Source organism: Ambystoma mexicanum, chromosome 9 (assembly GCF_040938575.1).
Source record: "Ambystoma mexicanum isolate Mex_15411 chromosome 9, UKY_AmexF1_1, whole genome shotgun sequence".
NCBI classification, from domain to species: domain Eukaryota; kingdom Metazoa; phylum Chordata; class Amphibia; order Caudata; family Ambystomatidae; genus Ambystoma; species Ambystoma mexicanum.
In genome coordinates this window covers 117,421,457-117,434,759 of record NC_090931.1, presented here as the reverse complement: position 1 = coordinate 117,434,759, position 13,303 = coordinate 117,421,457, and positions in this window count along the sequence as shown.

The window sequence follows — 13,303 nt, the reverse complement described above, 5'->3', positions numbered from 1 at the left end:
CCACGGATGGCACTTCCCTGCATTAACGTGACGTCGGGACAGTGTTTCCACTGGCAGAGAAGGCGAATTAGTCCTTATAACACCAGTAGATGGATGAGCTGATCTTGGGGACTTCCAGGAAGGCAGTAAGGCACGGGTACCGGCAGAGCACAAGTCAGGAGAAGGGAAAAGGTCAGGCAGCAAGGACAGGGAGGACTGACCAGGGAAATCCCACGGGACAGGAGCCAAGGAAGGGAGAAGGCTAGACAGGCAACCCAGACAAGACCCCTCCAAACCCCAAAACCAGAAAGTAGGTAAGGTCAAGACAGGGCTGGGAAACCAGGAACTGAAGTACCAGGGAGCAGGGAAGGAGAGGAAGGTTGGAAGGCAGGACAAGGCAGGGCAAGACTAAGCAAGGGAAACTGGAGAGACTGTAGCACAGGTAAACAGGCTCCAGCAGCGCATACACGGCAACAACCGCGTTGAGACGCGTTAACTCCGTGCATGAGAAGCCCTTTTAAGGTCCGGGGCCAAAGCGAGGCCTGGGACGCAAGTCCGTGTTACTGCGCATGCGTGAACGTCAAATACTGACGATCCGCGCCCACGGACCGCGGAACGGCGTGGGGAAAGACGCCACCGCGGATAGAGTCTCCATGAAGGAGGAGACTGCCGAGGCCGAGGACCCGGATTCCCGTAGCAGGTAAGTGGCGCACGCGGTGTGACACCGACCTAGTTTACCCAGCAAACAAATTGGACTTTTTGACCTTCGTGCGCGACCCGCACCTGCACTGCACTTCGACTAACTATTGTATTGAATATTCATTTGTAATGCATATGTATTATCTGCTGTATTCATACTAATCTGCTTTTGCCTTTGTAACCTGTGTAACTATAAGCAACTTGTACGCCTAAAGTATTCTTGTTCTCGTGCCCTGATACCTTCGGGTCTGGTGCACGCTACAAATAAATAAACAAACAATACAAACGGTTGTACAGCACTGATACTGTTACATGGGGGTCCATAGCTCCGGAAATAAGGGCCCATGCACAGCGTGGGTGTGGTCGCATGGTGATATAACCACTGCTCTCTTCACAAACTGCTGTCCACAGGACGCGTTTTGGGTGCAATACGTTGTGCGCATGTGCATACCACTGCCACTTCTATACTGAATAATAGGGCCCCATACATTGGCCGAGCACATTGGGAGATGTTGGCTGTTTATAGGGTATAGCAGGCGGGATGTTTATCTGAATAGGTACCTGTAGTCTGTGGGTGGGCACTGTGACCTAATTAACATTTGTTTGCATATGCTGCATAGTGGCAGTGTTACCAGGACACAGAGGAACAGATACACATGTGGGTACTTGCACAATGACCAAATGTCCCCTCCCACACCATCGTAGGTGGAGGACAACATGCAGACATACGGAGCATGCTGGTGTTGTATGGGCGCCTCCTCTGTCATTATGGATAGCCCTGGCAACTGTGGTGTCCGTAGGACACCTACCTTTTCCTTAATCACAGTCATTCTGACGAGGACTGTGTGCCGCTGAGTAAGAACTGTGTTAGGCAATGTTTGTATGCATTACCCTCAGGGAACACTACAAACAACTCTGACTACAGGTATAGGAAACCCAACCTTAGGTAGAAGCTTGTACTACACAGTTTTGGTAGTGTGTTGAGCAGCCAAGCTTATCACAAGAGGGGTCAATGTGAGCTCTAGGGGAGTTACACAGTTATTCACAGTGACACGTGTTCAAACAAACTCTTACACCCAAGGTTTCTTGAATAAACAATTATTAATTTATTTATTAGTCAGTTAGAATAAGCCTTCTTCATAAGAGAGCAATATAGAAGTAACACACAAATACACTTCAGTGCTGTACACTCTTAGTTTCTAAATCAGTAAATACCCTTTTGGGATGGCCCACAGACACAACAACCTACACCCTCAGGTGACCTCAATAGCTAGGGTCATGGGGACATTAATATCGTACTGTTGGTATTTAGAATACTCATAGAAATTGGTAAAAGGAAAAGGTTATTAGAACAATAAGAGACCACAAATATTCTTAAGTAGGTAAATACGTTTGGATCCACTAAGAAGAGTCATTCAGTAAACCAGGCTAAACCAAAGTAAATGGGCAACAGTCTTATATAGGATAAAGCACTTCTGGTAGGTAAGAAATGCATTTGCACAATGTTTTCAAAGTCTTTGAAGAAAAGAAGAATCAAATGTAGGGTCACAAGCTGATTAGACTTGTGATCAGGAGAAGATGCATGCAACTCTACCATGAGAGGTAAGTTCTCTCAGACTTTACAGTACCTTTATATTGAAGAAAAAGTCCAGCAGATTAATCCTGTTCCTGTGCAGCTCTGCAGATCTCACTGATCCTGGGCCTCAGTTGGGGCGACAAGAGGAGGTACTTCTGGGGACTCCTGCTCTGCAATGGGACAGTCACTGCTCGCAACCGGCAATCTTTGCAACAAGTGGCACTTCGGTGTTTCAGCTCCACGGGACTACCGAAAATAGTAACACTGTGGTTTCTGGTGTCGAGAACGACTTTCTTCACTTCTGGGGTCACGCTCTCCGTTTAGGGGGATCAGGCTCATTCAGTCCTGCTTCCTGGGAGCCGGAGAATCTTCCTGGAGCTCTTGGCTAACTTAAAAGCAACGCACATGATCTGGTGTTCCTCTCCCTGGCTATACGGTTTCCAGCAGCAACTCTGTGGAAATTCAACCAGTGCCAAGAAGGATGTCCAGTTGGCTTACTTTGGATTTGATTGGTCCTTGCAGGGGCTTCTCTGTCAAAATGCACAGCAGCAGGGCTTCATCAGGCTAACTAATGGTCCAGGAGCTGCAGCAGGTGCCCTCTTCAAGTTTTTCTTTGGTTCCTTTGTCCAGTGGTCGACTGCCTTCCAAGCCAAAAGCTTTGCCTTTTATTCAGTTCTCTCCCATTCATTCCAGCCTAGCTGTCAATCACCCAGCAGAGTGGCTGTCCTTACCGGACAGTCAGCCGGCCAATCACTACAGAGTGCATTTGGGTCTCCAAGAAGACTAAGCACAGGGAGTTTTGGTCACCTGCCTCACTTCCTGCATAATCCAGACACCCTGGAGCCAGAAGCGGGCTGCACTTGTGAATCCCGCCAAAGGCAAAGCGAACAATGGGACCAAACCTGGTTTGACGCGCAGAGTAAACATCAAAAAGGACCTTTCCACAAAGAAATGGCGAAAAAAGAAGACTGGGGCCATTTTGATAAAAATGGCACCATTGGGTGCTGTACTGCAGCTGCAAAAGCAGCCCGCGGTAAATGCACACCACTGTAGAAAAAATGAAACCACTGCCACCAGCCATTCAGTGAGAAAAGGGTAACATAAAAAAAATGTTACATGAGAAGCTAGACAGAATCATCAATGCAAAGTTCAGGCAAGGTTTCCTTCAACAAGACATTTCCTTTCTGGGGGGACGTATTTCCACAGCAAGATCATATTTAACAAACCAGGAAGAATGCTAAAACATGGGAATATACTTTCAAATAAACTGTTTACTTGTACATGATTCATAGTGCATGCACATGGTATATCCACTTTTAGTAAGTTTACAATTCAAATACTTAGCTTATGAAGAAAAACGTGTAATTTAAACACTACAATATACAACATTTAGAGGCCGATTCATGGAATAATTAGCGCGGCGCAAGTGGCCAAAAACGTGCGAATCGCAGTGGAATAGCGAAAATCGCAGTGCAAGTGCGAAAATCGCACGAAAAGCAGCGCACATCGATTCATGGAAGGCCGTGCGCGAGAAACCCATTGGATGTGCGATAATAAAGTGCGCGGCGCACGTTAGCGCACAGGCCATCTAACTGCGTGCGCCAGGTCACAGCGAAAATCGCACAGGCCACAGCGAAAATCGCACATAGCGCGGCGCACGCAACAAAAGTAGGCGGAACACGGGGCGTAACACTCGGAATGGGGAACAACTTGCCAAAATGTGGGCGTCACGGGGGAAGTACAGGGTACAAGTGCGCGGAACGCCCACACGCTCGCCTACAACACGTATTCATGGAATAGAATAGGGCAAAAAAGCGCACGCTCAAACCAGCGCACAGGCACAAACACGACCGCCACAAGAAAGCAGGCAGTAGCGTCTCTGCGCCTGTAAGAAATGTGCGCCAAAAGGTGCGCCAAAAAATAGCACCTATATACTGCCATGATGAATGTCCCATACTGTGGCCCTCCAGGACAAATGACGTGCAAAGGGGTACCCACAAACACGGACACCCGCTGACAAAAAATAGGTGTGCGTGTATACCGGGGTGCGCAGGAAGTCTCACACGCGAATTGGCAGGGCATGTGAATTCCAGGGGTTTGCGGGAAGTACCACATGCGATTTGTCAGGGTACGTGGATTACAGACGTGCGCGGGAAGTTCCACACGCGATTTGGCCGTGTACGTAGATTCCAGGGGTGCGCAGGAAGTTCCACACGCGATTTGGCCGGGTACGTGGATTTCAGTGGTGCGCGGGAAGTTCCACACGCGATTTGGCCGTGTACGTGGATTTCAGGGGTGCGCGGGAAGTACCACACGCGATTTGGCCGGGTACGTGGATTTCAGGGATGCGCGGAAAGTTCCACACGCAATTTGTCAGGGTACGTGGATTTCAGGGGTGCGCGGGAAGTTCCACACGAGATTTGGCCGTGTACGTGGATTTCAGGGGTGCGCGGGAAGTCCCACACGCGATTTGGCCGGGTAAGTGGATTTCAGGGGTGCGCGGGAAGTTCCACATGCTATTTGTCAGGGTACGTGGATTTCAGTTGTGCGCGGGAAATTCTACACGCAATTTGGCTGTGTGCTCCCAGGTATTCCCTGTACACCCTCCACGGCCCCTGCAGGCAGCCCACACCACAGGGGACTACCCTGCACACCTGCTCATGTCACCCAGCACCCCCACCCCCCAGCATCCAGGGGCACCCTCCACCAGGCCCCCACTCATGTCTCCCACCACCCCCACCCCCCCAGCCACCATGGACAGCCCCCACCAGGCCCCCACTCATGTCTCCCACCCACCCCCACCCCCCAGCCACCATGGGCAGCCTCCACCAGGCCCCCACTCATGTCTCCCACCCACCCCCACCCCCCAGCCACCATGGGCAGCCCCAGCAGGCCCCCACTCATGTCCCCTATCACCCCCACCCCCCAGCCACCAGGGGCACCCTCCACCAGACCCCCACTCATGTCTACCACCACCCCCACCCCCCAGCCACCAGGGGCAGCCCCCACCAGGCCCCCACTCATGTCTCCCACCCACCCCCACACCCCAGCCACCATGGGCAGCCCCCACCAGGCCCCCACTCATGTCCCCTATCACCCCCACCCCCCAGCCACCAGGGGCTCCCTCCACCAGGCCCCCACTCATGGCCCCTATCACCCCCACCCCCCCGCCACTAGGGGCAGCCTCCACCAGGCCCCCACTCATGTCTCCCACCACCCCCACCCCCCAGCCACCAGGGGCACCCTCCACCAGGCCCCCACTCATGTCTCCCACCACCCCCACCCCCCAGCCACCATGGCCAGCCCCCACCAGGCCCCCACTCATGTCTCCCACCCACCCCCACCCCCCAGCCACCATGGGCAGCCTCCACCAGGCCCCCACTCATGTCTCCCACCCACTCCCACCCCCCAGCCACCATGGGCAGCCCCAGCAGGCCCCCACTCATGTCCCCTATCACCCCCACCCCCCAGCCACCAGGGGCACCCTCCACCAGGCCCCCACTCATGTCTACCACCACCCCCACCCCCCAGCCACCAGGGGCAGCCCCCACCAGGCCCCACTCAGGTCTCCCACCCACCCCCACATCCCAGCCACCATGGGCAGCCCCCACCAGGCCCCCACTCATGGCCCCTATCACCCCCACCCCCCAGCCACCAGGGGCACCCTCCACCAGGCCCCCACTCATGTCTACCACCACCCCCACCCCCCAGCCACCAGGGGCAGCCCCCACCAGGCCCCACTCAGGTCTCCCACCCACCCCCACCCCCCAGCCACCAGGGGCACCCTCCACCAGGCCCCCACTCATGGCCCCTATCACCCCCACCCCCCCGCCACTAGGGGCAGCCTCCACCAGGCCCCCACTCATGTCTCCCACCACCCCCACCCCCCAGCCACCAGGGGCACCCTCCACCAGGCCCCCACTCATGTCTCCCACCACCCCCACCCCCCAGCCACCATGGCCAGCCCCCACCAGGCCCCCACTCATGTCTCCCACCCACCCCCACCCCCCAGCCACCATGGGCAGCCTCCACCAGGCCCCCACTCATGTCTCCCACCCACTCCCACCCCCCAGCCACCATGGGCAGCCCCAGCAGGCCCCCACTCATGTCCCCTATCACCCCCACCCCCCAGCCACCAGGGGCACCCTCCACCAGGCCCCCACTCATGTCTACCACCACCCCCACCCCCCAGCCACCAGGGGCAGCCCCCACCAGGCCCCACTCAGGTCTCCCACCCACCCCCACATCCCAGCCACCATGGGCAGCCCCCACCAGGCCCCCACTCAAGTCCCCTATCACCCCCACCCCCCAGCCACCAGGGGCACCCTCCACCAGGCCCCCACTCATGGCCCCTATCACCCCCACCCCCTCGCCACCAGGGGCAGCCTCCACCAGGCCCCCACTCATGTCTCCCACCACCCCCACCCCCCAGCCACCAGGGGCACCCTCCACCAGGCCCCCACTCATGTCCCCCTGCACCCCCACCCCCCAGCATCCAGGGGCACCCTCCACCAGGCCCCCACTAATGGCCCCTATCATCCCCACCCCCCCACCACCAGGGGCCGCCTCCACCAGGCCCCCACTCATGTCTCCCACCCACCCCCACCCCCCAGCCACCATGGGCAGCCCCCACCAGGCCCCCACTCATGTCCCCTATCACCCCCACCCCCCAGCCACCAGGGGCACCCTCCACCAGGCCCCCACTCATGTCTACCACTACCCCCACCCCCCAGCCACCAGGGGCAGCCCCCACCAGGCTCCCACTCATGTCTCCCACCACCCCCACCCCCCAGCCACCAGGGGCACCCTCCACCAGGCCCCCACTCCTGTCTCCCACCCACCCCCACCCCCCAGCCACCATGGGCAGCCCCCACCAGGCCCCCACTCATGTCCCCTATCACCCCCACCCCCCAGCCACCAGGGGCACCCTCCACCAGGCCCCCACTCATGTCTAACACCCACCCCCACCCCCCAGCCACCATGGGCAGCCCCCACCAGGCCCCCACTCATGTCCCCTATCACCCCCACCCCCCAGCCACCAGGGGCACCCTCCACCAGGCCCCCACTCATGTCTACCACCACCCCCACCCCCTAGCCACCAGGGGCAGCCCCCACCAGGCTCCCACTCATGTCTCCCACCCACCCCCACCACCCAGCCACCATGGGCAGCCCCCACCAGGCCCCCACTCATGTCTCCCACCCACCCCCACCCCCCAGCCACCATGGGCAGCCCCCAGCAGGCCCCCACTCATGTCCCCTATCACCCCCACCCCCCAGCCACCAGGGGCACCCTCCACCAGGCCCCCACTCATGGCCCCTATCACCCCCACCCCCCGCCACCAGGGGCAGCCTCCACCAGGCCCCCACTCATGTCTCCCACCACCCCCACCCCCCAGCCACCAGGGGCACCCTCCACCAGGCCCACACTCAAGTCCCCCTGCACCCCCACCCCCCAGCATCCAGGGGCACCCTCCACCAGGCCCCCACTCATGGCCCCTATCACCCCCACCCCCCCCGCCACCAGGGGCAGCCTCCACCAGGCCCCCACTCATGTCTCCCACCACCCCCACCCCCCCGCCACCAGGGGCAGCCTCCACCAGGCCCCCACTCATGTCTCCCACCCACCCCCACCCCCCAGCCACCATGGGCAGCCCCCACCAGGCCCCCACTCATGTCCCCTATCACCCCCACCCCCCAGCCACCAGGGGCACCCTCCACCAGGCCCCCACTCATGTCTACCACCACCCCCAGCCACCAGGGGCACCCTCCACCAGGCCCCCACTCATGTCTACCACCACTCCCACCCCCCAGCCACCAGGGGCAGCCCCCACCAGGCCCCCACTCATGTCTCCCACCACCCCCACCCCCCAGCCACCAGGGGCAGCCCCCACCAGGCCCCCACTCATGTCTCCCACCACCCCCACCCCCCAGCCACCAGGGGCAGCCCCCACCAGGCCCCCACTCATGTCCCCTATCACCCCCACCCCCCAGCCACCAGGGGCACCCTCCACCAGGCCCCCACTCATGGCCCCTATCACCCCCACCCCCCCGCCACCAGGGGCAGCCTCCACCAGGCCCCCACTCATGTCTCCCACCACCCCCACCCCCCAGCCACCAGGGGCACCCTCCACCAGGCCCCCACTCATGTCCCCCTGCACCCCCACCCCCCAGCATCCAGGGGCACCCTCCACCAGGCCCCCACTCATGGCCCCTATCACTCCCACCCCCCCGCCACCAGGGGCAGCCTCCACCAGGCCCCCACTCATGTCTCCCACCCACCCCCACCCCCCAGGCACCATGGGCAGCCCCCACCAGGCCCCCACTCATGTCCCCTATCACCCCCACCCCCCAGCCACCAGGGGCACCCTCCACCAGGCCCCCACTCATGTCTACCACCACCCCCACCCCCCAGCCACCAGGGGCAGCCCCCACCAGGCCCCCACTCATGTCTCCCACCACCCCCACCCCCCAGCCACCAGGGGCACCCTCTACCAGGCCCCCACTCATGTTTCCCACCCACCCCCACCCCCCAGCCACCATGGGGAGCCCCCACCAGGCCCCCACTCATGTCCCCTATCACCCCCACCCCCCAGCCACCAGGGGCACCCTCCACCAGGCCCCCACTCATGTCTCCCACCACCCCCACCCCTCAGCCACCATGGCCAGCCCCCACCAGGCCCCCACTCATGTCTCCCACCCACCCCCACCCCCCAGCCACCATGGGCAGCCTCCACCAGGCCCCCACTCATGTCTCCCACCCACCCCCACCCCCCAGCCACCATGGGCAGCCCCCACCAGGCCCCCACTCATGTCCCCTATCACCCCCACCCCCCAGCCACCAGGGGCACCCTCCACCAGGCCCCCACTGATGGCCCCTATCACCCCCACCCCCCGCCACCAGGGGCAGCCTCCACCAGGCCCCCACTCATGTCTCCCACCACCCCCACCCCCCAGCCACCAGGGGCACCCTCCACCAGGCCCCCACTCATGTCCCCCTGCACCCCAACCCCCCAGCATCCAGGGGCACCCTCCGCCAGGCCCCCACTCATGGCCCCGATCACCCCCACCCCCCGCCACCAGGGGCAGCCTCCACCAGGCCCCCACTCATGTCTCCCACCACCCCCACCCCCCCGCCACCAGGGGCAGCCTCCACCAGGCCCCCACTCATGTCTCCCACCCACCCCCACCTACCAGCCACCATGGGCAGCCCCCACCAGGCCCCCACTCATGTCCCCTATCACCCCCACCCCCCAGCCACCAGGGGCACCCTCCACCAGGCCCCCACTCATGTCTACCACCACCCCCACCCCCCAGCCACCAGGGGCACCCTCCACCACGCCCCCACTCATGTCTACCACCACCCCCACCCCCCAGCCACCAGGGGCAGCCCCCACCAGGCCCCCACTCATGTCTCCCACCACCCCCACACCCCAGCCACCAGGGGCAGCCCCCACCAGGCCCCCACTCATGTCTCCCACCACCCCCACCCCCCAGCCACCAGGGGCAGCCCCCACCAGGCCCACACTCATGTCTCCCACCACCCCCAACCCCCAGCCACCAGGGGCAGCCCCCACCAGGCCCCCTTTCATGTCTCCCACCCACCCCCACCCCCCAGCAGTGCAGGGGCAGCCTCTACCAGGCCCCCACTCATGTCTCCCACCACCCCCACCCCCCAGCCACCAGGGGCAGGCCCCACCAGGCCTCCACTCATGTCTCCCACCACCCCCACCCACCAGCAGTGCAGGGGCAGCCTCCACCAGGCCCCCACTCATGTCTCCCACCACCCCCAGCCACCAGGGGCAGCCTCCACCAGGCCCCCACTCATGTCTCCCACCACCCCCACCCCCCAGCAGTGCAGGGGCAGCCTCCACCAGGCCCCCACTCATGTCTCCCACCACCCCCACCCCCCAGCAGTGCAGGGGCAGCCTCCACCAGGCCCCCACTCATGTCTCCCACCACCCTCACCGCCCAGCCACCAGGGGCAGCCTCCACCAGGCCCCCACTCATGTCTCCCACCACCCCCACCCCCCAGCAGTGCAGGGGCAGCCTCCACCAGGCCCCCACTCATGTCTCCCACCACCCCCACACCCCAGCCACCAGGGGCACCCTCCACCAGGCCCCCACTCATGTCCCCCTGCACCCCCACCCCCCAGCATCCAGGTGCACCCTCCACCAGGCCTCCACTCATGGCCCCTATCACCCCCACCCCCCCGCCACCAGGGGCAGCCTCCACCAGGCCCCCACTCATGTCGCCCACCACCCCCACCCCCCCGCCACCAGGGGCAGCCTCCACAAGGCCCCCACTCATGTCTCCCACCCACCCCCACCCCCCAGCCACCATGGGCAGCCCCCACCAGGCCCCCACTCATGTCCCCTATCACCCCCACCCCCCAGCCACCAGGGGCACCCTCCACCAGGCCCCCACTCATGTCTACCACCACCCCCACCCCCCAGCCACCAGGGGCAGCCCCCACCAGGCCCCCACTCATGTCTCCCACCACCCCCACCCCCCCAGCCACCAGGGGCAGCCCCCACCAGGCCCGCACTCATGTCTCCCACCACCCCCACCCCCCAGCAGTGCAGGGGCAGCCTCCACCAGGCCCCCACACGTCTCCCACCACCCCCACCCCCCAGCCACCAGGGGCAGCCCCCACCAGGCCCCCACTCATGTCTCCCACCACCCCCATCCCCCAGCCACCAGGGGCAGCCCCCACCAGGCCCCCACTCATGTCTCCCACCACCCCCACTCCCCAGCCACCAGGGGCACCCTCCACCAGGCCCCCACTCATGTCTCCCACCCACCCCCACCCCCCAGCCACCATGGGCAGCCCCCACCAGGCCCCCACTCATGTCCCCTATCACCCCCACCCCCCAGCCACCAGGGGCACCCTCCACCAGGCCCCCACTCATGTCTCCCACCACCCCCACCCCTCAGCCACCATGGCCAGCCCCCATCAGGCCCCCACTCATGTCTCCCACAGACCCCCACCCCCCAGCCACCATGGGCAGCCCCCACCAGGCCCCCACTCATGTCCCCTATCACCCCCACCCCCCAGCCACCAGGGGCACCCTCCACCAGGCCTCCACTCATGTCTCCCAGAACCCCCACCCCTCAGCCACCATGGCCAGCCCCCATCAGGCCCCCACTCATGTCTCCCACCCACCCCCACCCACCAGCCACCATGGGCAGCCTCCACCAGGCCCCCACTCATGTCTCCCACCCACCCCCACCCCCCAGCCACCATGGGCAGCCCCCACCAGGCCCCCACTCATGTCCCCTATCACCCCCACCCCCCAGCCACCAGGGGCAGCCTCCACCAGGCCCCCACTCATGTCTCCCACCACCCCCACCCCCCAGCCACCAGGGGCACCCTCCACCAGGCCCCCACTCATGGCCCCTATCACCCCCACCCCCCCGCCACCAGGGGCAGCCTCCACCAGGCCCCCACTCATGTCTCCCACCACCCCCACCCCCCAGCCACCAGGGGCACCCTCCACCAGGCCCCCACTCATGTGCCCCTGCACCCCCACCCCCCAGCATCCAGGGGCACCCTCCACCAGGCCCCCACTCATGGCCCCTATCACCCCCACCCCCCCGCCACAAGGGGCAGCCTCCACCAGGCCCCCACTCATGTCTCCCACCACCCCCACCCCTCAGCCACCATGGTCAGCCCCCACCAGGCCCCCACTCATGTCTCCCACCCACCCCCACCCCCCAGCCACCATGGGCAGCCTCCACCAGGCCCCCACTCATGTCTCCCACCCACCCCCACCCCCCAGCCACCATGGGCAGCCCCCACCAGGCCCCCACTCATGTCCCCTATCACCCCCACCCCCCAGCCACCAGGGGCAGCCTCCACTAGGCCCCCACTCATGTCTCCCATCACCCCCACCTCTCAGCCACCAGGGGCACCCTCCACCAGGCCCCCACTCATGGCCCCTATCACACCCACCCCCCCGCCACCAGGGGCAGCCTCCACCAGGCCCGCACTCATGTCTCCCACCACCCCCACCCCCCAGCATTGCAGGGGCAGCCTCCACCAGGCCCCCACTCATGTCTCCCACCACCCCCATCCCCCAGCCACCAGGGGCAGCCCCCACCAGGCCCCCACTCATGTCTCCCACCACCCCCACTCCCCAGCCACCAGGGGCACCCTCCACCAGGCCCCCACTCATGTCTCCCACCCACCCCCACCCCCCAGCCACCATGGGTAGCCCCCACCAGGCCCCCACTCATGTCCCCTATCACCCCCACCCCCCAGCCACCAGGGGCACCCTCCACCAGGCCCCCACTCATGTCTCCCACCACCCCCACCCCTCAGCCACCATGGCCAGCCCCCATCAGGCCCCCACTCATGTCTCCCACCCACCCCCACCCCCCAGCTACCATGGGCAGCCCCCACCAGGCCCCCACTCATGTCCCCTATCACCCCCACCCCCCAGCCACCAGGGGCACCCTCCACCAGGCCCCCACTCATGTCTCCCACCACCCCCACCCCTCAGCCACCATGGCCAGCCCCCATCAGGCCCCCACTCATGTCTCCCACCCACCCCCACCCCCCAGCCACCATGGGCAGCCTCCACCAGGCCCCCACTCATGTCTCCCACCCACCCCCACCCCCCAGCCACCATGGGCAGCCCCCACCAGGCCCCCACTCATGTCCCCTATCACCCCCACCCCCCAGCCACCAGGGGCAGCCTCCACCAGGCCCCCACTCATGTCTCCCACCACCCCCACCCCCCAGCCACCAGGGGCACCCTCCACCAGGCCCCCACTCATGGCCCCTATCACCCCCACCCCCCCGCCACCAGGGGCAGCCTCCACCAGGCCCCCACTCATGTCTCCCACCACCCCCACCCCCCAGCCACAAGGGGCACCCTCCACCAGGCCCCCACTCATGTGCCCCTGCACCCCCACCCCCCAGCATCCAGGGGCACCCTCCACCAGGCCCCCACTCATGGCCCCTATCACCCCCACCCCCCCGCCACAAGGGGCAGCCTCCACCAGGCCCCCACTCATGTCTCCCACCACCCCCACCCCTCAGCCAC